This window comes from Mauremys reevesii, linkage group 14 (genome assembly GCF_016161935.1).
Source record: "Mauremys reevesii isolate NIE-2019 linkage group 14, ASM1616193v1, whole genome shotgun sequence".
In the NCBI taxonomy this organism is placed as follows: domain Eukaryota; kingdom Metazoa; phylum Chordata; order Testudines; family Geoemydidae; genus Mauremys; species Mauremys reevesii.
In genome coordinates, this window is record NC_052636.1 from 5,915,053 (window position 1) to 5,936,740 (window position 21,688).

The window sequence follows — 21,688 nt, forward strand, 5'->3', positions numbered from 1 at the left end:
ATTCTTTGCTGCTTCTACAGAACCAGACTAACATGGCTACCCCTCTGATACTTGGTGTATTTTCAAATTATTGCAAATTAATTTTCACTAGTTATTTTTTACATTTCCAAATACATGTTACTATAGTATTGCAACTTTTTTCTCTGGAAGGGGCCCCCAAAATTGCTTTGCCCCAGGCCCCCTGAATCCTCTGGGCGGCCCTACCCAGTGTGTATGAGGAGCCGGGGAGGGAGGGAAACGGGGTCCCCTGGAGCCGAGCCTGGGCTGCGATGGCGGCGAGGGGCTCCTGGAGTGTGTGAGGAGGTGAGCGGCCGGCTGGGTTCGTCGGTGCTGAGCAGGTAGCCCCGCAGCCGGAGATCCTTGCCTTCCCTCCTGCCAGGGCTGGGCCAGGGCACCGTGAGGCTGAAGAGCAGCAGGTCCAGGGGGCTCTCCAGGTCCTCGGCCGCCAGCATGTCGGGGGTGAGGGCGGTGAGCACGAACTGATCCACCTTGGCCACCAGCAGTGCTGCGAAGCCCAGGGAGGGGGCCGTGTTCTTTGCGCCACCCCGTAGCCGTGCCGCCACCTGGAAGTACTCCCGCTCCGCGCCGCCCAGCAGCTCCACCCGCATGGGGACAGAGCCGCAGCTGGGCCAGGGCTGGGCTGCAGTGTGCTGGTAGCGGATCCCACATTTGGGGGGGAGCCCAGTGCTGGGGCAACAGGGGGTGTGAGTGGGGGGCACTGGTGGGCGGGGGGGGCTCATGTCTGGGGGCGGGGGGGAGCCAAAAAATGTTTTGCTTGGGGCGGCAAAAAACCTAGAGCCAGCCCTGTTTGTGGGGGTCTCTGGGTGGTGCGGCGCCGGGTGTAGGGAGCCAGAGGGGTGCTGGGCAGGGGGTTTGTGGGGGTCTCTGGGTGGTGCGGCACTGGGCATAGGGAGTCGGAGGGGCGCGGGGCTGGGGGTTGCGGGGGGTCTCTGGGTGGTGCAGCGCTGGGCGTAGGGAGCCGGAGGGGGCCGGGCAGGGGTTTGTGGGGTCTCTGGGTGGTGCGGCGCTGGGCATAGGGTGTCGGAGGCATGCCGGTCAGGGGTTTGTGGGGTCTCTGGGTGGTGCGGCACTGGGCATAGGGTGTCGGAGGGATGCCGGTCAGGGGTTGGTGGGGCTCTCTGGGGGGTCCGGCTCGGGGCATAGGCTTTGGAGTGGTTGAGTGCGGGGGGCTGGCTCTGAGCTGGGGCAGGGGATTGGGGTACAGGAGGGGTGCAGACACGCGTGCTCGGGGGAGTTGGGGCGGGAGGGTTGCAGGCTATGGGGAGGTTGAGTGAGGGGGCCGGCTCTGAGCGGGGGCAGGGGATGGGGTGCAGACACGCGTGCTCGGGGAGTTGGGGCGGGGGTTGCAGGCTATGGGGAGGTTGAGTGAGGGGGCAGGCTCTGAGCTGGGGCAGGGATGGGGGTGCAGGGGTGCAGACACACAGGCTCGGGGGAGTTGGGGCGGGAGGGTTGCAGGCTATGGGGAGGTTGAGTGAGGGGGCAGGCTCTGAGCTGGGGCAGGGATGGGGTGCAGGGGTGCAGACACGCGTGCTCGGGAGGAGTTGGGGCGGGAGGGTTGCAGGCTATGGGGAGGTTGAGTGAGGGGGCAGGCTCTGAGCTGGGGCAGGGATGGGGTGCAGGGGCGGACACGCGGGCTCTGGGGGAGTTGGGGCGGGAGGGTTGCAGGCCATGGGGAGGTTGAGTGAGGGTGCAGGCTCTGAGCTGGGGCAGGGATGGGGGCAGGGGTGCGGACACGCAGGCTCTGGGAGGGAGTTGGGGGCGGGAGGTGCAGGCTATGGGGAGGTTGAGTGAGGGGGCAGGCTCTGAGCTGGGGCAGGGGATGGGGTGCAGGGGGTGCGGACACGCGGGCTCTGGGGGTTGGGGGCGGGGGTGCAGGCTATGGGGAGGTTGAGTGAGGGGGCAGGCTCTGAGCTGGGGCAGGGGATGGGGTGCAGGGGGGGGCGGACACGTGGGCTGGGGGGGGAGTTGGCAGCTCGGCGCTGCACCAGGGGAAGGGGCTGCGGGGGTTTCACACGGACACAGACACTTTCCCACAGTCCCGGGCGGGAGGCAGAGCCGGGGGCGGGGTCTGGCCGGGGTGTCCCGCACTCGGGCTCCCGGCCGGAGCCGGGGCCGCCCCGCAGCGCTGGCACAGACCGAGCGGCGCTGCAGGGTCGGGGCTCGGACAGGCGGGGGCGGTGCCTGAGCCCCGGGAACCCGCCCCCGGGCTGACACGCGGCAGAACCGAGACAGCCGGTGCCCCCGCCCGGCCCCCGGATCTGCGCGCGCAGCGGGGGCTCGGCCCGAGGGGCCCCTGTTCCCCAAACGGGGGTTTTGTCCCCGCACAGGGTCTGGCAGCGGCTCCCCCCCCATTTCCCCCCCCCGGCCCCTCCCCCGCCGCCCCCTGCAGCAGCTCGACCCCTCCCCCCGGCCAGTGAATTTCTGCCCCGCTCGGCCCCTGGCAGCCCCTCCCCCCCGCTGCGATTCGCCCCCCGGGGCTTTTCACCCCCCCGCGGAGCGGGCAGCGAAGCGCCGGGAGCGGTGAGGGCAGAGAGCGGGCAGCGGCGACAGCGGCGGTTACTGCGCATGCTCCGTGCGGCTGCGCATGCTCCGTGCAGCCCAAGTAGCGAGTCCGGAGCGGGGGCTGTTTCTGTCGTTACCCCGACCCGTCACGTGACTCCCCCCGCCCCCCCCGCGGGGTGCGTCACTTCCAGCCGCTGCGGGGGGAGGCTCCGGGCGCGCGGCAGAACCGGTAAGAGCCGAGCGGGGCGCGGGGAACAGACACCTGGGCCCGAGACCCCCCCCCCACCCTGGGCCGGGCCGGGAGCTGGGGTGGGGCGGGGCGTCCCGGTGCGGCCTCCGTAGCGGTGGGAGCGGGGGGGAGGTGAGTGTGTGTCCGTGTCTCGCCCCTGCCCCTCTCCTCCGGGCTCCCTGCGGCCCGTGTGAGGGGGGGGAACCGTCACTGCCCGCGTGCGCTGGAGCGTCCCGTAAAATCCCCCCCCCCGGGCCCCCGCCCCCGCGCTGGGGTTTGTCTCCCCGCTGCCGGGGCGGAGTCTGTGACCCGTTTTCCCCCACCGCTCAGACCCGGATATAAAACATCCCAACCCCCCCCCCCCCGCCCCGTTCTCCCGCCTCTGCTGCTGCCGCCGGACCGGGCCGCGCGCGGGGCCCCGCCTCGGTAACGGGACCGCGCGAGCCACCGCCCGGATCGACCTTGTGCCCGGCTCCCGCGGGGCGGCACCGCTTTCCCCCCCCGTCAGACACGGATGGGAACCGCTCAGATCTTATCCCTGATCAACACCTGCCCCGTGGGGGTGGGGATGGGGGGGGGTTGGTTTTTTCCCTGAATTGCCTGACGTGACGTTATGTTGTGGTGGGTTTTATTCCGTGTGATTTGAGGAAATCAGTAACTTTTTATTCATGCGAATGACACTCAGCAATAAGAGAACTTTTCTTCTGAAGTATTGTGAGCATCACACACCAGTAACACTCAGAGAGAGGTCAGGAATCAGAGCACCGTAGCCCTGTAGGAAAGAGAATTCTGGAACAGGCACTTTTTATAAGCAAGATATTTTACTTACAATTGGGCTTTAATTTGTGTGGAAAGAAATACTTTAGGCAGCACAAAGGAGAGTTACAAAAATGTATTACTCTTCATTGGCTCGACACACAATATCCTCCCCAAAATTCACCTCAGGAGTGTTGATTGGAACTCGTGTAGATGAATTAATTTTCTTGTTATCAGTTGCTTACCTTGTGACATGTATTCTCTGCAAATCTCAAAGATTCATATAAAATACTGTTGCCGGCCCAAAAAAGGCCTGAGGCAGCAAACAGTGGTTCGTTGCCCGGTGTGCGTCGCACTAATTATCACACCAGGGTGGAGAATGCAGAAAAAGTTTATTTGAGCTCAAGTAAGGTGCCAGGGAGGTATTTACAATCTCAAATCCTGCACACACAGATACAAGCTGTGTGTCCCTTCTTATACATGATTTCAACAAGGCATTCTCATTACCCCCCATTGCCCACTCACCCCCCTTCTCCCTTCTAGTCCCCTCCCATATAATAGGCACTTTGTATAGTTAACAATTACATCAAACAGATTAAATCATTCTTGACAGCAAACAATTCATCTTGTAACTTTTCAAGGCTGTTACCTTGGTTTACTTCTGAATTTATTACCTTGTCTCCCCTTTTCCTAAACTAAACACAAGTAGGGCCCCTATTTACTATCTTCTGCTGTCCGTGTTCCACTGATAAGGAGCAGTTACACATTCCATTCTAAATGCTGACTTAGGAATTCAACTAGAGTTTAACATAAAGGGACTCTTAGACCAGCATAAAATAACTTTGGTCCATTCAGGCCTGGTACAGAAAAGCTTCATTAACACTGTGTTTTTCTACCCTCCTGAGTTATCTAGGGATATGCCTAATGGCACCAACAATCCCCCCCTTTGAGAATACTCAACAAACATTTGGCTGAGTTTTCTCATACTTTGAAGACAAAAACAACAATTAAACTCTAGGGAGCTGGGGTATTCAGTTCCACATTCATCCTCCCTATGGACCCGGTAGGATTCGGTATGTGGAAGCCCACACCCACCCTAACCGGTCCACATGCCTGGAAGGAGCATTGTGAATGTCCATACTTCCATCCAGAAAGTGTCCAAGTATGTCATTCCCCTGACCACAGATCAGATGGTTCCTGATAGTCTGTAAGGGCAGTGGGCCAAGTCTGGTGCTCAAGATCCATCTAAATATACCAGATCCCACTGCAATACCTTCCCAGTCTCAGTGATTCTCAATACCATCTCTGTCAGCAACTTCTGGGTCATAGAACTAAGGGTGGAAATGACATGTAACCCACCAACTCCAGCTTGTATTTGGGATAGCTGAGCTTTAAAAATAAGGCTAGTGGCCTTTTTCTAGGTGGCCCAATTTCTTATCATGTTCCCAGCTTTTAAGAATATTTCAAATGGTTGCTATATTATTGGCCTGAGTCCACAGAGATCTGGTCAATTCCCTCTTCTTGCAGAGGAAACAACTTAGGCTCTCTGTTGTACTAATCTAATGGCAGCCCCTTGTGAGCAATACATGCTGGAGGATTTATCCAAAACACAGGGTGCAGCCTGTAGAATAAACCCCAAAATCTAATCAATACCACAGTCTCAAACAGGGGTCCCACAGATTTCTTCCTGCCAGTGTATAATTCTTGGTTTCTACACCAGGGTCAGTCCTTAATGTCCTTTTTGGTCAGGAAATCCTGGATTCTGACACTGCACAACGCTGTTGGTGGTCACCAGGACTTAATAAGGGTCTTTCCAGCATAGAGCCAAAGCAGTCTTTCGCTGGTGGAGCTTTACATCAATCCAGTTTCCTGGTTCCAAGAAGTGGCAGGCCTCCTAGGGTCTTTATGTAGTTTGTCTTTACCTGTGAAAAAAAGAAACCTAACACATTTCATGAGTGCCTGTCAACGATTTGCAGACTCTACAGCTGTGTGGGCACATTTAATTAAGCCCCCCTTGTCTTGGTTGTTAGCTAAGTCTTAGCTGAGAGCAGTGTCCTGAAATGGGGCTAATGCCCTATCTTTAAACTCAGCATGTTAGCTATTTTTCCCCAGTTAACTCGTTCTTCTTCCTTTGTCCTGTCTGGCTTCTTTTAACCTACAAAGGAAACTTAGCCTTCACTTATACATCTTTTTCTAACAATGAACACATATACATTGCCTTTATACAGTACATTAGTCTTATTATTTAAAGTTTGTCACATCTATCCTTTTACTAAAATAACTTTTTCCAGAGCTTTGGGACAACAAGTTAGGACAAGCACACCCACTTTAACGAGTTTATTTCATAGAGCCTCTAGTCCAATAGTTTCCCACCATCCCCAGCCCTCTGGCTAGAAATCTGAGATAGCCAGAAGGATCCAAATACAATATGGGGAGTGGGTTAACTTTCCATATCCTTGCTTCCAAAACTATTAGTATGCAAGTTTTACTAACAATTTTCAATTAAAAGATTTGGCCAATAAAGTTTCTCTTTCTCTTACTTAAGGAGATGTATTAGACTTTAGTATATCACATTTTTCCCAATTTATCCAAGCACTTTGTATTCCAAGTTGAACAAAACAAGTATCTGTATTCCAATCCAGACTATCCCATAAACAAAATAATTTTGGCCACAAGACAGAACATAAAACACAAAACATAATTTTTACTGTGCCATCAAAGGCATGGTATGTTGAACGCTGTTCAGCTAGCATCAGTTTTCTCTGATTATCTGAAAGACAAAAACAGAAGTCTACCCTTTCTGGGCAATCAATCATCACTGAAAATATACAAGTACCTTAGTTGATTTCAGGCAAAACAGGGGAATTACCCCATATTTTCATATATATGTTTCATAGGCAGCTTAGGTCTCAGTGACTTCTACTTTATCAGTTAGATAACTTGCATCAATACAGATGCTTCCTGACTTGCTCTTTACTTTTAACTCCTGCTTTTAAACACTGAAAGAAAACATCACCACTTATAGTGCCTTTAGAACCTAATAAGATTTCAATTACATAGCACTATATACATTTTTTAGATAATTCAACTAAATGGGTCATAACCAAATGATTGCAATCTAATAATTTCTTTGCCTGAATTTATTTACAAACATTTCAAAGACACCAAGAATTTTTCTCTTTAGCATTTTTACAAAGTTCAACTGCTGTTCCCTCCAGCAACTATGGAGTTAACTTTTCACTCTGCCTTAAATCACTCACTTGTTTTCTCCAACAACCACTTTTCTCAACTTAAATCACTATTACAAGTATCCTCCTGGGTATTTGAAATCCCCATGTTTATACCTATGTACTCCTTTCTTCCACTAGACCCTCAAAAGTTTCCAACCCGTTTTCCAATCTCTCCGTCTGTTGCTTGCCTGCCTGGGCCCGATCCTTCTTTTCTAGCTGAACCGTTCTTTCCCTAGACACCAATTTGCTCCACTGCCAGTTTTAACTAAGGGGGGGTTGGCTTCTCAACTAGCCCCCACCCTTCTGGTCTTTTTCCATAAAACATTTTAACTGACAAGACTACCCGAGTCCTCCCTTGTGAGGCTTGCCACCTGGGCAAAACACATGGCCCACTGGTGTTTAATCATTTAATTTCCCCTTGTAGCAAACACACTGCTATTACGGTGTATGCTGAGCACAAATAGTTAAATTTTGGCAAGTCCCTGAAGGACTGGTACTTGCTTAGCCAGGGCTTCCTTTTCTAACTGGAAATCCTGTCTCAAAACCTGCAACTTGCCCTGGATGCAGGTTTGAGTTGCTGTCTGGGTCATGATCTATGCTCTTAATTGCTCAATTCTAGTTATCAAGTACATATTTGTTCTTTTTCTCCAACTACTCTATTGCCCAGTCCTGCTGCAACTGGGGGTAGAACCCCTTTCCAGTTCTCAGACTTACTGCAGCTGAGAGTAGGCTCACCTTTAATCATGCAATCCTCAACATATAACACCAATAGTACCAAACAAAAGAAACACAACATAACAAAGGTAAAACAAATAGATGGTGTAAATTCTATAGGGCTCCCCCATTCTCAATTACTCACCAAACTGTGACAAATCTGTTACCAATTTATCTATTGCAGGACGTTGGGGGAGGACAAAACACACCATATAACCAAACCCCAAAGCTTCCCCAAGCCTTAAGCCACTTTAATACTCACACATATCCAGACTGACCACGTCTGTATATAACATTCAGAGAAGGGGAATAGGTGGACGGGAGATTATTCTGTATACAGCTTATCCAATATTTCCAACATGCTTCCACTCTTGGGAGAGCTGTTCTTTTACACCCTGGAATCTCCTGCAGTGTCTCTTTCAGAGATTCAGGTCACCAAGCCATACCAACTCTGGGATTGCAAAGACTGTTAAATCTCACTGAACAGTTAAGCTTTGCAAATGCAATCTCAGTTCTGTAACTTATATTACCTTTAATTTACCTCTGTCTATATTTTCCCACAGCCAGCTGGGGATAAAAGCAGTTTTTCTTTGTACTTAACATAGTCTGACCTAATACACAGAGCAGCTCTCCTTATCTCTGGGCTTAGCTGAGTTTCAAATTAACCCATTCCTAGACGAATTGCTCACACTGTGTCAGAGGCTTTTCCTTTGGTAATTAAAAGCTCCTCTAAGATATATGATCTTATCTAGATTGAAGATACCTTCTAATGGACATTGTTTAGATGGATTTTCACGCGTGTAAAGATTCCAATTCTCTAAATACCTGCAGGTTTCAGGACCATAATGTACGTACATGTACTATGCTGGGGTACCCTTAGGGGGTGAGGTAGAATGTTTAGACTGTCCCTTCCCCCATTTTCCACTTACACACACAAAGAGGGGGGCCCTGTCCGCGCTAGCGGCTCATAAACTAAGAATCTCTCCCTACAGGGGTGGGGAGGGAAGATGGGTTCACACATTCCTAGACCCAGGCAGCTTCCTCGCCGGACGATGCCAGGCTGAGTCAGCCCACCGTGGGTCGGATCTCCTAAAGATCCACTAGTTACTGGGCTTGCGTTAGACTACTCCTGATCATTAGCATTTGCTTCACAGGTTAATCTGGGCGTCTTCCAGTAACAGACACTCACACTGGTATACACACACACACCAAGACCATTATTCCCACGGACAATCCTCCTCCCAGTGCAGCTCTGGGGCATATGATGGGGGATTTTTACAAGAGCTCTCTATACAAACAGTTTCAAAAGCTACCCATTCGCTAACAAAACAAAAGTAATTGAAGGATCATGTTGTAATTAAGTGATCCTTCTGGTGGCCACCTTTCCTGGCTCTCTAGTTGATATTGAGGCCAGTCTACTGTACAGAACCTTTTTAGTTTACCCTTAATCATTGGATCCAAACCAAACACTTTCCAATTTGCTAGAATGCATTCTGGGGGCATACACCGTGCCCTGCCTGTACTCTATCCCTGCCCCATACCTATGGGAAGACACTGGGCGTCCCCAGGTCTTAACAGGCAAACAAAAGGTTAACAGCACTGAACTGTTCCTACCTTTTCCACAGGACCGGTTCCTCACCGTCGCCCGCAGCTGCTTCTCCACTATCTGAGTGCGTTGCACCGTTGTGCCTTCCAAGGTCGGTCTGACACGTCCCTGCCGAGGCCCCCGGTAAAAGCACCGGTGCGCGCTGGCATCGGCTGTGACTGTCGTCCACCGGCCATTGGAGGAGTCCGGGCAAGGCATAATTTTGCCTCGAGCCCACCCAGGGACGCCAAGACTGTTGCCGGCCCAAAAAGGCCTGAGGCAGCAAACAGTGGTTCGTTGCCCGGTGTGCGTCGCACTAATTATCACACCAGGGTGGAGAATGCAGAAAAAGTTTATTTGAGCTCAAGTAAGGTGCCAGGGAGGTATTTACAATCTCAAATCCTGCACACACAGATACAAGCTGTGTGTCCCTTCTTATACATGATTTCAACAAGGCATTCTCATTACCCCCCATTGCCCACTCACCCCCCTTCTCCCTTCTAGTCCCCTCCCATATAATAGGCACTTTGTATAGTTAACAATTACATCAAACAGATTAAATCATTCTTGACAGCAAACAATTCATCTTGTAACTTTTCAAGGCTGTTACCTTGGTTTACTTCTGAATTTATTACCTTGTCTCCCCTTTTCCTAAACTAAACACAAGTAGGGCCCCTATTTACTATCTTCTGCTGTCCGTGTTCCACTGATAAGGAGCAGTTACATCATCAAATGTCAATTAAAAATCCTCTCCGGTTTGGGGCTGTTCCCCATGTCTCTAAATCCCAGCAACTTCTTCATGACAGGCCATGGAAGTTTCTTACCTTTCTTGCCCTCCAGGCCTTCCATTCTCCTGTTAAAGAAGCATCCCCCAGGGCTCCCTCTGTCTGTGCGACTGGCCAGCAGGAGGCGGTGATAACTTTCTATCCACTTATCAGACACTGTGAGGTAACCCTGTTGCTCTGGGGGCAAGGGGTGTCTGTATGAGGAGATTGCAGCTGGATATGAAGATGCATTGTGGTGGGGGGAGGTGTTTGGGTGGCTGGGCAGGGGGTACCCTAGTCAGGTTGGTGGGTTCTGGAGGTTTGGGGTTTTGAGGGGTTGTTGTGATGTGCCCAGCTCTGAGGCTATGGGTCATGAAGGTGGGTATCGCTGGGGGCCTGTTGGCTGCAGAACAGGGGGAGGGGGGTGTCTCTGGGGAGGCGGGACAGGAAGTTAGAGGGAGCCTGGTGCTGTGCCAGGGGCTCTGTCTGGGCTTCCCCCGCAGACTCCTGGGATCGCTGCCGTGCCCAATGCACAGAGTGTGTGTGGGAGAATCCCCGGCGCTAGGCCAGGGGGTGCCCCTGTAAAGCACCAGGGGATCCCGCAGGGGGGCGGAGGGGGTGCCAGGCAAAGAGCAGGGCAGATCCTGCTGGAGGGCGGGGGTGGGGGGATCCTAGGCAGGCAGTCCCTGGCTGCTGGGGGCTCTTGGTGGGGAGAACCCTTTGGGATTCCCAACCTGACAGTCATGGTCTGGTGGGGCTTCCCTGGCCGGTGGGGCTTTGAGGGGTAGCTGAGGTCCCTGGCTGGTGACTCTGGGGGCTGCGTCCCAGGGAATATCTGCTGGGCCCCTGGCTGTGGGAACTTCTACTAACCATGATCCTTCTCTCTGATCAACTTGGGCCAGAGTCCTGGCTCCAAGCACTGCCGGGCATTCCCCAGTCACAGGCCCTGTCACTGTGATAACTTTCTCTCCACTTATCAGTCACTGTTCGTGTGAAATCACAGATTTTGCTTTTCTCCTCTTTTGAAAACTGCAGGAACTTTTAGTTCCGTTTGGAAAATTTGTGCCCCCCAGTCCTTGTCCTCGATCTGGGGTATGAGGGAGGTGGGAAGGGGGTCAGCACTGCCACACGATGGTCTCTTCCACAGCGTTCTGGACTCATTCTTTCTGAACTCTGGTTTCATTGAGACCAATGTTAATCCAGAGTCACTGTATGGAAAGACAAGGAGTGACTCCGGATCGACAGTGGGGCAAATGATATTAGCAATTCTCCCTGTGAGGAGGGGCTCTCATTAGCTGCTCTCCCCAGAGACCTAAAGGAGGGAAGCTGCTCAAACGCTCTGTCCCTCTCTGCTCAGGATACTGGGGTTCAGCTTCCTGGGTCAGACGCTGCAGCCTCCATTGTGATCGGGGAGACCAGGCTTAGCAGCTGCTGCTCCCCCAGCGGGGTTCTGTGCTGGGAAGTGACCTGGATTAAAGCTTCTTCTCTGCCTGGCCCAGGGGATGACTTTCTCCAGCTGGTCCTAGCCCCCTAGGGCAGCCCTGGGCCCTGTTAATACTAAATTCTGAACCAGACATTCCAAGTAACTGAAAGAAACAAAGGGAAAATGCTGGGGTCTGGCCTTAAAATGACTCTACACAAACAGACCCCCCCTCATTTCTCGTCCAATTAACAATTGCAGGAGCAAATCCAGCCATGGGGGAGCAAACTACCCAGGAATGGGACTTTCCTACCAGACGGGCAGGGAGAGGGGAAAAGGAGATAGAAGGAGAAAGAGAGACTGAAAGGGGCTGTGGGAGAGAAGAGTTTGGAGAGAGATTTCCAGATCTCTAATCTGCCCAGACAGATGTATTACTGCACCCTGGATAGAGTCACTTTCCTGTGGAAAAGATGAGAATCAGACAAAGGAAAATCCAGTTCCTGACTCCATATCCCTCCTGCTGGGGTGTGGCTGCCGTGGGGTGAGTGTCTGAGGGGATCCCCCACAGTGACTCCTTTGGTTCTGCTTTTTTCTAGCCTTGTGTTCAGAGACTTTGTTAGGGGGTGAGGGGAGGGAGAAGGGAGGTTAAAAATGTCTCTGTGGGCTTAGCCTGGCAGGAGAGGCCAGGTCTACACTGTACAAAGAGATCAAGCCTTTCTCAGCATGGCAGACTCTAGGGTGCCTGTCTGCAGGGAAAGGGCCTGGGGGAATCATGCTGTGAAATGAGTTAAAGCCTGTTCTGAAACCTTCACAACTGCCCTTCTCGCCCTGCCAGGCTGCGGAATAACGTCCATGTTTCGCTCCAGTTCATCCCGTCCTCTCGTTGGACAGGGGAGAGAAATGGCCGCAGAGGAGCCAGTTCAGGTAGGTATTATCAGGGGGTTGCTGGTGGGTTCCTCCAGGGGGGGAGAGGGACAGCAAATACGTGGGAGATGGGAAGGTTTGCACAGGCTGGTTTGAAGGTTGCAGTCTGGTTTGCAGGAAATGCACAGGGTGGAGAAAGGGAGGAGGACAGGGGTGTGCTAAACCTGCTGGGAGTTATTTAATATGTGGCCTAGATTCTAGGAACAGACCCAGGAGGTTCGGCGGTGGAAATGCTCTAGTTTGTGGAGCAGAAAATAACCCAGCTGCGTGGGGTTGGGAAAACTGACCAGACTCATAGTGCTGGAGCCCGACCTGACTAACCAGCGGCTGCTGTGAGATATGAAGGGGGCACCCACCAGTGAGGCTTGAGGGAGATTCCCCTCCCTTCCCATCCAGCTCTTCAGAATGGGGAGGGTGTTGGGCTTCCTACCAGGGAGCTGTCCCTGGACCCTGCTAGGGGCCCCATCTCCTGTATCAGTCGGTGGCTAGTAGGTGTGTGATGGGTCTGCTGGGAGAGAGGAGGGGCTCTCGCTTCGTCCCCTCCCCCTGGTGTTTCCTGGATGCTCTGAGCAGGGTGGGGGTGGGACTCTGTTGACTGCAATCCACCCAGAGTTTCTGTTTGGCTCCTGTTCTCCATATATAGGGGGGCTCTGAGTGGGGCAGCAGTTACTGAGTGTTGGACTCTTGCTCTTTCAGGGGGCGGTGACCTTCGAGGAGGTGGCTGTGTATTTCACCAGGGAAGAGTGGGCTCTGCTGGACCCCACTCAGAGAGCCCTCTACAGGGATGTCATGCAGGAGAACTATGAGAATGTGACCTCGCTGGGTAAGGGTTACTCTCCCCTCTATTCTTGGAAGGGGAAAAGAAGAGACATGGTTCACGCCAGCCCCACAATGCCACCTCTACTCTGCCCTGTTTCAGCATCACCCCAATATGCCAGTAACACACAAGCTACCAGAGACCCTCCTGCTGCAGAACACTTTGGGAACAGAGCACAGGAGCACGCACAGTGTCAAATATCTCCTGTTTGTTCAAGTAAAACTGAGGGTTCGGTGCGGCATAATCAGCAGAAGCTTCCTACTCCTGATCTCTCAAACCGTGAGCCTTCTCCACCCAGACCACAATTATGCTTGGGGTGTAACGAGCAGGCTGCTGGAGTCAGCTGCTGATCCGGGTTACTTATCACACAGACAGTCCGTGCGTCCTTGAATGCTGGCTGGGGTATCCAGAGAAGGAAGCTCAGTGGCGGATTTAGCGTTAGTGGGACCCTGTGCTCAGCTCCATTTTAGGGGTCCCTCCTTGGGACATAAGCAACAAAAGATCACCCTCTCTTATTTCCTCCCACCCCTGCCCCAGCTCAGAGCCTGCCCCCTCACTCAACCTCCCCATAGCCTGCACCCTCCCGCCCCAACTCCCTCCCAGAGCCCGCGTGTCCGCACCCCCTGCACCCCATCCCTGCCCCAGCTCAGAGCCTGCCCCCTCACTCAACCTCCCATAGCCTGCAACCTCCTGCCCCCAACTCCCCTGAGCCCGCGTGTCCGCACCCCCTGCACCCCAATCCCATGCCCCAGCTCAGAGCCTGCACCCCTCACTCAACCTCCCCATAGCCTGCAACCCTCCCGCCCCAACTCCCCGAGCCTGTGTGTCCGCACCCCCTGCACCCCAATCCCCTGCCCCAGCTCAGAGCCTGCCCCCTCACTCAACCTCCCCATAGCCTGCAACCCTCCCGCCCCAACTCCCCTGAGCCTGCGTGTCTGCACCCCTGCACCCCATCCCCTGCCCCAGTCCTTTTTCCTTTGTAGAAAGGAGAAGTGAGTAATGTAGATCTCCTGTCTTATTTTAGTGAAGTCCGTTTGTATGGATAAATGGACACAAATCAGATATTAGGAATGGCAATATTCAAAAACCTGTAGGAGAACACTTCAACCTCCCTGGACACACACTAGCAGATCTTAAGGTGGCCATCCTGCAGCAAAAAAACTTCAGGACCAGACTTCAACGAGAAACTGCTGAGCTTCAGTTCATCTGCAAATTTGACACCATCAGCTCAGGATTAAACAAAGACTGTGAATGGCTTGCCAACTACAGAACCAGTTTCTCCTCCCTTGGTTTTCACACCTCTACTGCTAGAATAGGGCCTCATCCTCCCTGATTGAACTAACCCCGTTATCTCTAGCTTGCTTCTTGCTTGCATATATATATATACCTGCCCCTGGAAATTTCCACTACTTGCATCCGAAGAAGTGGGTATTCACCCACGAAAGCTCATGCTGCTAATTGTCTGTTAGTCTATAAGGTGCCACAGGATTCTTTGCTGCTTGTATTGTAACAGGAGGCTATTCAGTAGATTATGTCTTTTCAAAGACATCCGAAGAAGTGAGCTTTAGCTCACGAAAGTTCATGCTAAAATAAATTTGTTAGTCTTTAAGGTGCCACAAGTACTCCTGTTTTTTTTGCGGATACAGACTAACACGGCTGCTACTCTGAAACCTATCTTTTCAAATGGTACCTCACAAGCCCTACAGTGATAAATGAAAGGGAGGGGAGGGATCTCCCTTTTATAAACACCCAGCCAGCCAGTTGGCTGTAAAATCCCTGTTGGTGCGAGTTCTCTGCTTGCTTTATCTCTAAAGGGTTAACAAGCCAACAGGGTTTAAAAAAAAAAGTATTGGGGACCTGACCAAAAGAGCCAATGGAAAGGCTAGAACTTTGTTAAATGGGAAAGTAACTTTCCCTTTGTCTGTTGTTCTCCGGAGAAGGCGACACGGAGTAGCAATGCTGTTTATGGCTTGAAGCAGGTATGAAAATTCATCTTCCATACCTAGAAGAAATGATTTGGCCAAGGAATGTTTAGACAGACACAACCAGGTTTATTTTTTATTTTGGCTTTTGGATCTACTCGGTGCTATCCCAGATGGTTTTGTTTGCTTGTAAGCTTTAAGCTGAACCCCCAAGAAAGCTATTTTGGGTGCTTACAAACATTTTCTTTTAAGATCTAGCAGAAGCCTAAGTTCCAGATGTATTGTTTTCCTTTTCAATTTTACTAAAATTTACCTCTTTTAAGAACAGGATTGGATTTTTGGTGTCCTAAGAAGTTTGTGTGTGTTGTTTGATTAGCTGGTAGCCACAGCTAATTTCCTTTGTTTTCTTTCTCAGCTCTTTCCCAGAGGGGAGGTGAAAGGGCTTGAGGGTGCCCTAGAGGGAAGAATTCTCAAGTGCTCCTTCCTGGGTCCAAGGGTTTGGGGGGGGTTGCATTTGAGTGGTGGCAGCATTTACCAAGCCAAGGTCAGAGAAAAGCTGTAACTTTGGGGGTTTTAATACAAGCCTAGAGTGGCACAAATTAATCTGTAGAATCCTGTCGGGCCCCCACTTTCTGCACTCGGAGTGACAGAGTGGGGATTCAGCCCTGACACATACTATGAACAAAATTGATCATAATTTTCTAGAAGAGTGAACATAGGGGAACAGACTAGCACAGTGTCTGTGTGTTCCCAACATATATGTGGGTATTCTAGTCCCTCACAAGCAAGGTGTTCGGCATCTTCAAACACCTGAGGAACCGGTCCTAGGAATTGACTGGTTTATTAAGTGACACTGTATGGAATTGAGAGACACTTTATATTATTATTATTTTATTATAAATACTGTGGCAAATTGCCAGTACTGTTATGCTGGGTCTCGTACTTTCTCTTCTTTGTGGAAGGTTCAGGGCGCCATTGCTTGCCTCCTAATCGGTATTTTAATTACCCCACTAGTGTCCTTGAGGAGGAGTGGAGAGGGAGGGACCTGGGCCCGCCTCTTCTCCAGGTCCCAACCCAGGGGCCCTGAGGATAGTGGTGAACCACTTGTACTGGCAGTTCCTTCCCTGGGCTACTTCCTCTCCTGCCCTTCAGCTTGTGGAGGGCTTCTTGCCCTCCTTCTACACAAGCCAGGTGCCCCTTACCTAGGGTTTTTGGATTTCTCAGCCCACCGCAGCACTCCTCCAAACTTTCCTTTTGTCTCTCTTCAAAACTGCCCTCTGCTCCAACCAAACCTTCCTACTCCAACTCCCCACACTGTCTGGCTGAAGCAGGGTTTTTTATCACCTGACTGCTGGTGCTCTAATTGGCTTCAGGTGCTCTAGTTAATCTGTAGCAAACCTTCCTCCCCTTGCAGGGAATAAGGCTCCCTGCTAACACTCTCCTGCTGCATCACAATACCAATATGATGAAATTGCAATGAATCGTGCTATATATGCCATGTAAGGAGTCAGTGAAAATGTTATGAGTTTCCAAGTATGATAATCTTGTTTCTATCTTTGTATTGTGAGTTACAGATATGTAGGGTATATCTGTATTCCAGACTTGTGTAGTGTTTCTGAGTGACACCCCCAGACATATTGGCATCAGCGCTGTCCAGCCTGTTCGATGGCCCAGCCAGGGTCATCAGCCATACAATGAACCCATGGAAAGGATTAAGGGGATACACCTATTGAGTCAGCAAGACGTGCAGGGTTATGCCTGTTGTGGCAAATTGCCGGCACTATTATGATGGGTCTCGTGCTTTCTCTTCTTTGGGGGGGGGGGGGGGGCGGTTTTCAGGGCACCATTTATTGCCCCTGAATTGGAATATTAAATTACCCACTAGTTTACAAGAGGAGGGGAGTGGAGAGGGAGGGACCTGGGCCCGCCCTCTACTCCAGGTCCCAGCCCAGGGGCCCTGAGGTTAGTGGTGAATCACTTGAACTGATGGTTCCTTCCCCTGGGCTACTTCCCGCTCCTGCCCTTCAGCTTGTGGGGGCTTCCTGCCCTCCCTCTGTACAAGCCAGGTGCCCCTTACCTAGGGTCTTGGACTTCTCCGCCCACTTCAGCACTTCTCCAAACTTTCCTCTGCTTCCCTTCAAACTGTTCTCTGCTCCAATACCAATCCTTCTGCTCCAACTACTTCCCTGTCTGATTGGAGCAAGGGTCTTTATCAGGTGACTGACTGCAGGTGCTCTAATTGGCTTCAGGTGCTCTAGTTCATCTATAGCAAACTTTCTTCCCTCTACAGGGAATAAGGCTCCCTTCTAACCCTCTCCTGCTGCCCTCTGGCCACGCTGTATCACACTGTGTACTGAGAACTCCAAGGCTTTTCCATGTCATGTGCTGTGAAGCTTGTGTTTGGGACACAGGAATTAGAAGCCACTTGGCAAAAGGAATATAAAGGGCAGCTGCATCATCTCCATTTTGTCTTCAATTCCTCTTCCTACCTCTGGAGCAACTTCTCTACAAGCTGAAGGCTTGAACAAAGGACTGAATAATGTGGATGTTTACCAGAGAGCCTTTCAAGCCAGAAACTCACCAATACTGCTAAGAACCAGATGTATAGATTTCTGAATGTGTCTGACTGCTTTCCCATTTAACAATTCCCTTTTTCTTTCTTTCTTTTATAATAAACCTTTAGTTTAGATGCTTTCTTACTTATAAACCTTTAGTTTAGATGCCAATGATTGGCTGGCATCGTAGTATTTTGAGTAAGATCCAAACCTATACTGACCTGGTAATGTGGCTGACTCTGGGGTCAGAAGAACACTTTGTTTATGTGAGCAGAGTTTTTAAATAACCTCTCACTGTGCTGGACCTAGGTGCTGCTTAGGAGCCAGACAACTGGAATGCAATAAAGGGGGCCGTGTGATTTCTTTTTTCAGTTTCTGGATAACCAGTGTGGGGGATCAGAAGCACAGTTGGTGACTGGTCGGTGAGTTTAACTTCCATGTTAACCACCAGTTTGGGAGCCTCTGCTCTCCCTTTTCAGCCTGCCCTGGTCTTGGCATTTTCAGTGAGGACTAGCCCAGGCACACCGGGTCACACAGTATTAAAGTTAAATTAATAGAATGTTTTTTATGAGAAAGTTTTATGAAATCAACGGAACTCCTTTGTTTTCTTTCATCTGAGCAGGGTTTCCATTTTCCAAACCTGATGTGATCTCCCAGCTGGAACAAGGGGAAGAGCCATGGGTCTCAGACCTGCAGGGATCAGAGGGAAAACAGACCCTGAGATCTCCTGCAGAGGTGAGGAAACATTAAACCAACTCTGAGTGTGAAAGTGCCTGAAGGAAACATCTGGGATGCCCTATGAAGCCCTTGAGAGGTCTCTCAGTTCATTATTGTTGCCAGCAGGGGTCATATCCTCAGGGTAACTATAGCTCATGGCTTCCCGTAGATTCTAGCAGACACCAGGCAGTAGCTTCCTCCCTTCCCCTTGAGACTTTGGATGGGATTTGAAAGCCCAATTGATCCTCCTCTCTCTCCTGTTTTGGGGAAGAGTATGGGGGAGTTCAGTTTGTGATTTTTATTTGACCTCCCTCCAGCACTTAGTTTGTTTTGGCTTTTCACTTTTCATCCCTGTTTGATGTTTCTGTCTGTTTCACAGCAAGTGATGCAATGGCATGTGAGAAAGAGGAGCAGAATTCTCAGCAGAAAAATGTTCAGCAAGTGGATAAACACAGAGCATTATGGCAAAGATCAAAAAGCAATGCGTCCAGGAGTCATGAGGAGGAAAAGTCCTGTGAGATTCAGCACAGACCAGAGAGAGAACAAGGAAACCAGCCGGGGGTGAAAATGGGTAAATGTATTTCCTCTGAGGGAACTCAGAAGGACCTCAAGGAAACCACAACAAAGCAGGAAATCATCATTGCAAAGAGAAAAAATACATGCACAGAGTGTGGAAAAAACTTATATGACTACTCAGCCCTTCTTAATCATCAGAGAATCCACAAAGGCAACTGGCCCTATGAATGCCGTGAGTGTGGGAAAACCTTCTCTCGTAGCTCAGCCCTTTCTGTTCATCAGAGAATCCACACAGGGGACAGGCCCTACGAATGCCATGAGTGTGGGAAAACCTTCACTCAAATATCAACCCTTTCTGTTCATCAGAGAATCCACACAGGAGACAGGCCCTATGAATGCCGTGAGTGTGGGAAAAGCTTCACTAATAACTCGGCCCTTTCTGTTCATCAGAGAATCCACACAGGGGACAGGCCCTATGAATGCCATGAGTGTGGGAAAAGCTTCACTAGCAACTCGGCCCTTTCTGTTCATCAGAGAATCCACACAGGGGAGAGGCCCTACAAATGCAGTGAGTGTGGGAAAACCTTCACTCAAATATCAACCCTTTCTGTTCATCAGAGAATCCACACAGGAGACAGGCCCTATGAATGCCGTGAGTGTGGGAAAACCTTCACTCAAATATCAACCCTTTCTGTTCATCAGAGAATCCACACAGGAGACAGGCCCTACAGATGCAATGAGTGTGGGAAAAGCTTCACTAGCAACTCGGCCCTTTCTGTTCATCAGAGAATCCACACAGAGGACAGGCCCTACGAATGCCGTGAGTGTGGGAAAACCTTCACTGAAATATCAACCCTTTCTGTTCATCAGAGAATCCACACAGGAGACAGGCCCTATGAATGCCGTGAGTGTGGGAAAAGCTTCACTCGGAACTCAGATCTTTCTAAACATCAGAGAATCCACACAGGGGAGAGGCCCTACAAATGCAGTGAGTGTGGGAAAACCTTCACTCAAATATCAACCCTTTCTGTTCATCAGAGAATCCACACAGGGGAGAGGCCCTACGAATGCCATGAGTGTGGGAAAACCTTCACTCGAATATCAACCCTTTCTGTTCATCAGAGAATCCACACAGGAGACAGGCCCTACGAATGCAATGAGTGTGGGAAAAGCTTCACTAGCAACTCAGCCCTTTCTGTTCATCAGAGACTCCACACAGGGGAGAGGCCCTACGAATGCCGTGAGTGTGGGAAAAGCTTCACTCAAAGATCAGCCCTTTCTGAACATCAGAGAATCCACACGGGGGGACAGGCCCTATGAATGCCGTGAGTGTGGGAAAGCTTCAATCTAAGATCAAACCTTTCTGTTCATCAGAGAATCCACACAGATGGGAGGCCCTACGAATGCCGTGAGTGTGGGAAGACCTTCTCTTGGCACTCAGCCGATAATAGCCATCAGAAAATCTGCAAGGGCAATGAACACCATAAAACCCTCTAGGGCTATCAATTTTTTTTCTTTAATACTTTTCCTGATTCCCACATAGTAACTTTTAAAATCTGTTTGAACTGTTTGCAGCACCATTATCTCTCAGCTTGGCCAGATGAGTGGCCCATTTATGCCTTTTGTAGTTTGCCTTCTTTTGAGGTGGGCCCATTTGTCCTTTCTATCAACTCAATTATCCCACAAGTAACTGGAGTGTGCCCTTCCTATGAGGAACCAGGGAGTGTCACATTTATACCATTCCTCCTATTGCAAAGTGATTGTTAGAGTCACCAGTGATACAGATTGTATCCGTGCCAGTTGTTCTCACATTGCTCTGGGTTGTGCTGAAGAGCAGTTACATTGGGAATTTTTCATGTTATAGTTAATTAAAGAGGAGCAGGGGAAAAAAGTGTCATTTCAGCCTCTGTGACACTGGAAGGAGATGGGGTGGTTCAGAGATTCCCTCCTTCCCCATCACTCCAGAACTGTTACATTTTGGCTTCTCTGTGCAGAGTTTATTTTCATCACATTCTATCCCTCCACTTCTCAAAATGTCATATGAGGAAGAGTTCTCAGCTGTCTGTGCTTGGAGATGATGCTTTGATTTCTTTCCTCCTATAGCAGAGTTGCTATGACTGGAGATGAAAGTGTCAAAGACCTGGAAGGGGAATTTAAATTGATCCCAAACATAGTGTGATTATTTGGCGTTTAAATACCAGGTTTCATCTATTGGTAAAGCCACTTCTGGCAAGAGGACTATTTTGTCCCCCATTATGGGGATGCTGGGATACTTACAATTTTGTAAATAACATAACTGACTATTGAGAGAGTGCTGAGTGAAGCTGCTTTGAATGGATCAGAGGAGAATGTGATGGGAGAATCTCTTGTCCTGATTCTAAATAATCAGATGTAACCTGCTCTGGAATGTCTCTTGATACTTTCATTGTCATGTATTCTGTCTCTCTGTGATGTGGGTTTCTCTCTTTCCTGAAGGCTGTTTGCTCACCCAATTGGATATTAGTTCAGTTCGATAGGACGTAGCTCAGATTTCTTGGAGTATTGAAGACAAATGACCATTTCCTAAAGTCCTCATTTGTCACTTCAGCTTTGCTTTTTCCCACCCTCCATGATGACATGGAGAAAGTTCAAGTGCAGTTCTGTCAACAGTGGAGAACTCTCCAATTTACTGCACACGCTAACAAAGAAACAGCAGTGATTTAAAATCTCCATTCGGAAATGGTGAACAACAACAGAACCCCAACTAACTGAGGGAAGTGCATATGATCACAGTGGAGTTCAATTATTTAAGTCAGTATTTTCTCAGATGATTTGGGGAGAGAATTCCACATTAAGTGATTTTTAACTTGGCAAAATACCCATGTATTTGGTTCCTGAAGCATTTTTGTAACCCATGCCCCACAGAAGATCTTTCCTATTTGGAATGCTCCCCTTCATGATGCAGATGTTGAGGAAAGAGAAGTGGTATTTTTGTTCAATTTATCCTTAATAGATGCTGAAAAGGTGTATAAAATGA

The 21,688-nt window shown here is 50.3% G+C and overlaps 2 pseudogenes; one reads left to right on the forward strand and one right to left on the reverse strand.

Annotated features, from left to right (window-relative positions):
* Positions 1-20,255, forward strand: part of LOC120381451 — a 45,982-nt pseudogene extending 25,727 nt beyond the window's left edge.
* The window catches only part of LOC120381421, a 429,094-nt pseudogene that overhangs the window by 67,123 nt on the left and 340,283 nt on the right, over positions 1-21,688 (reverse strand).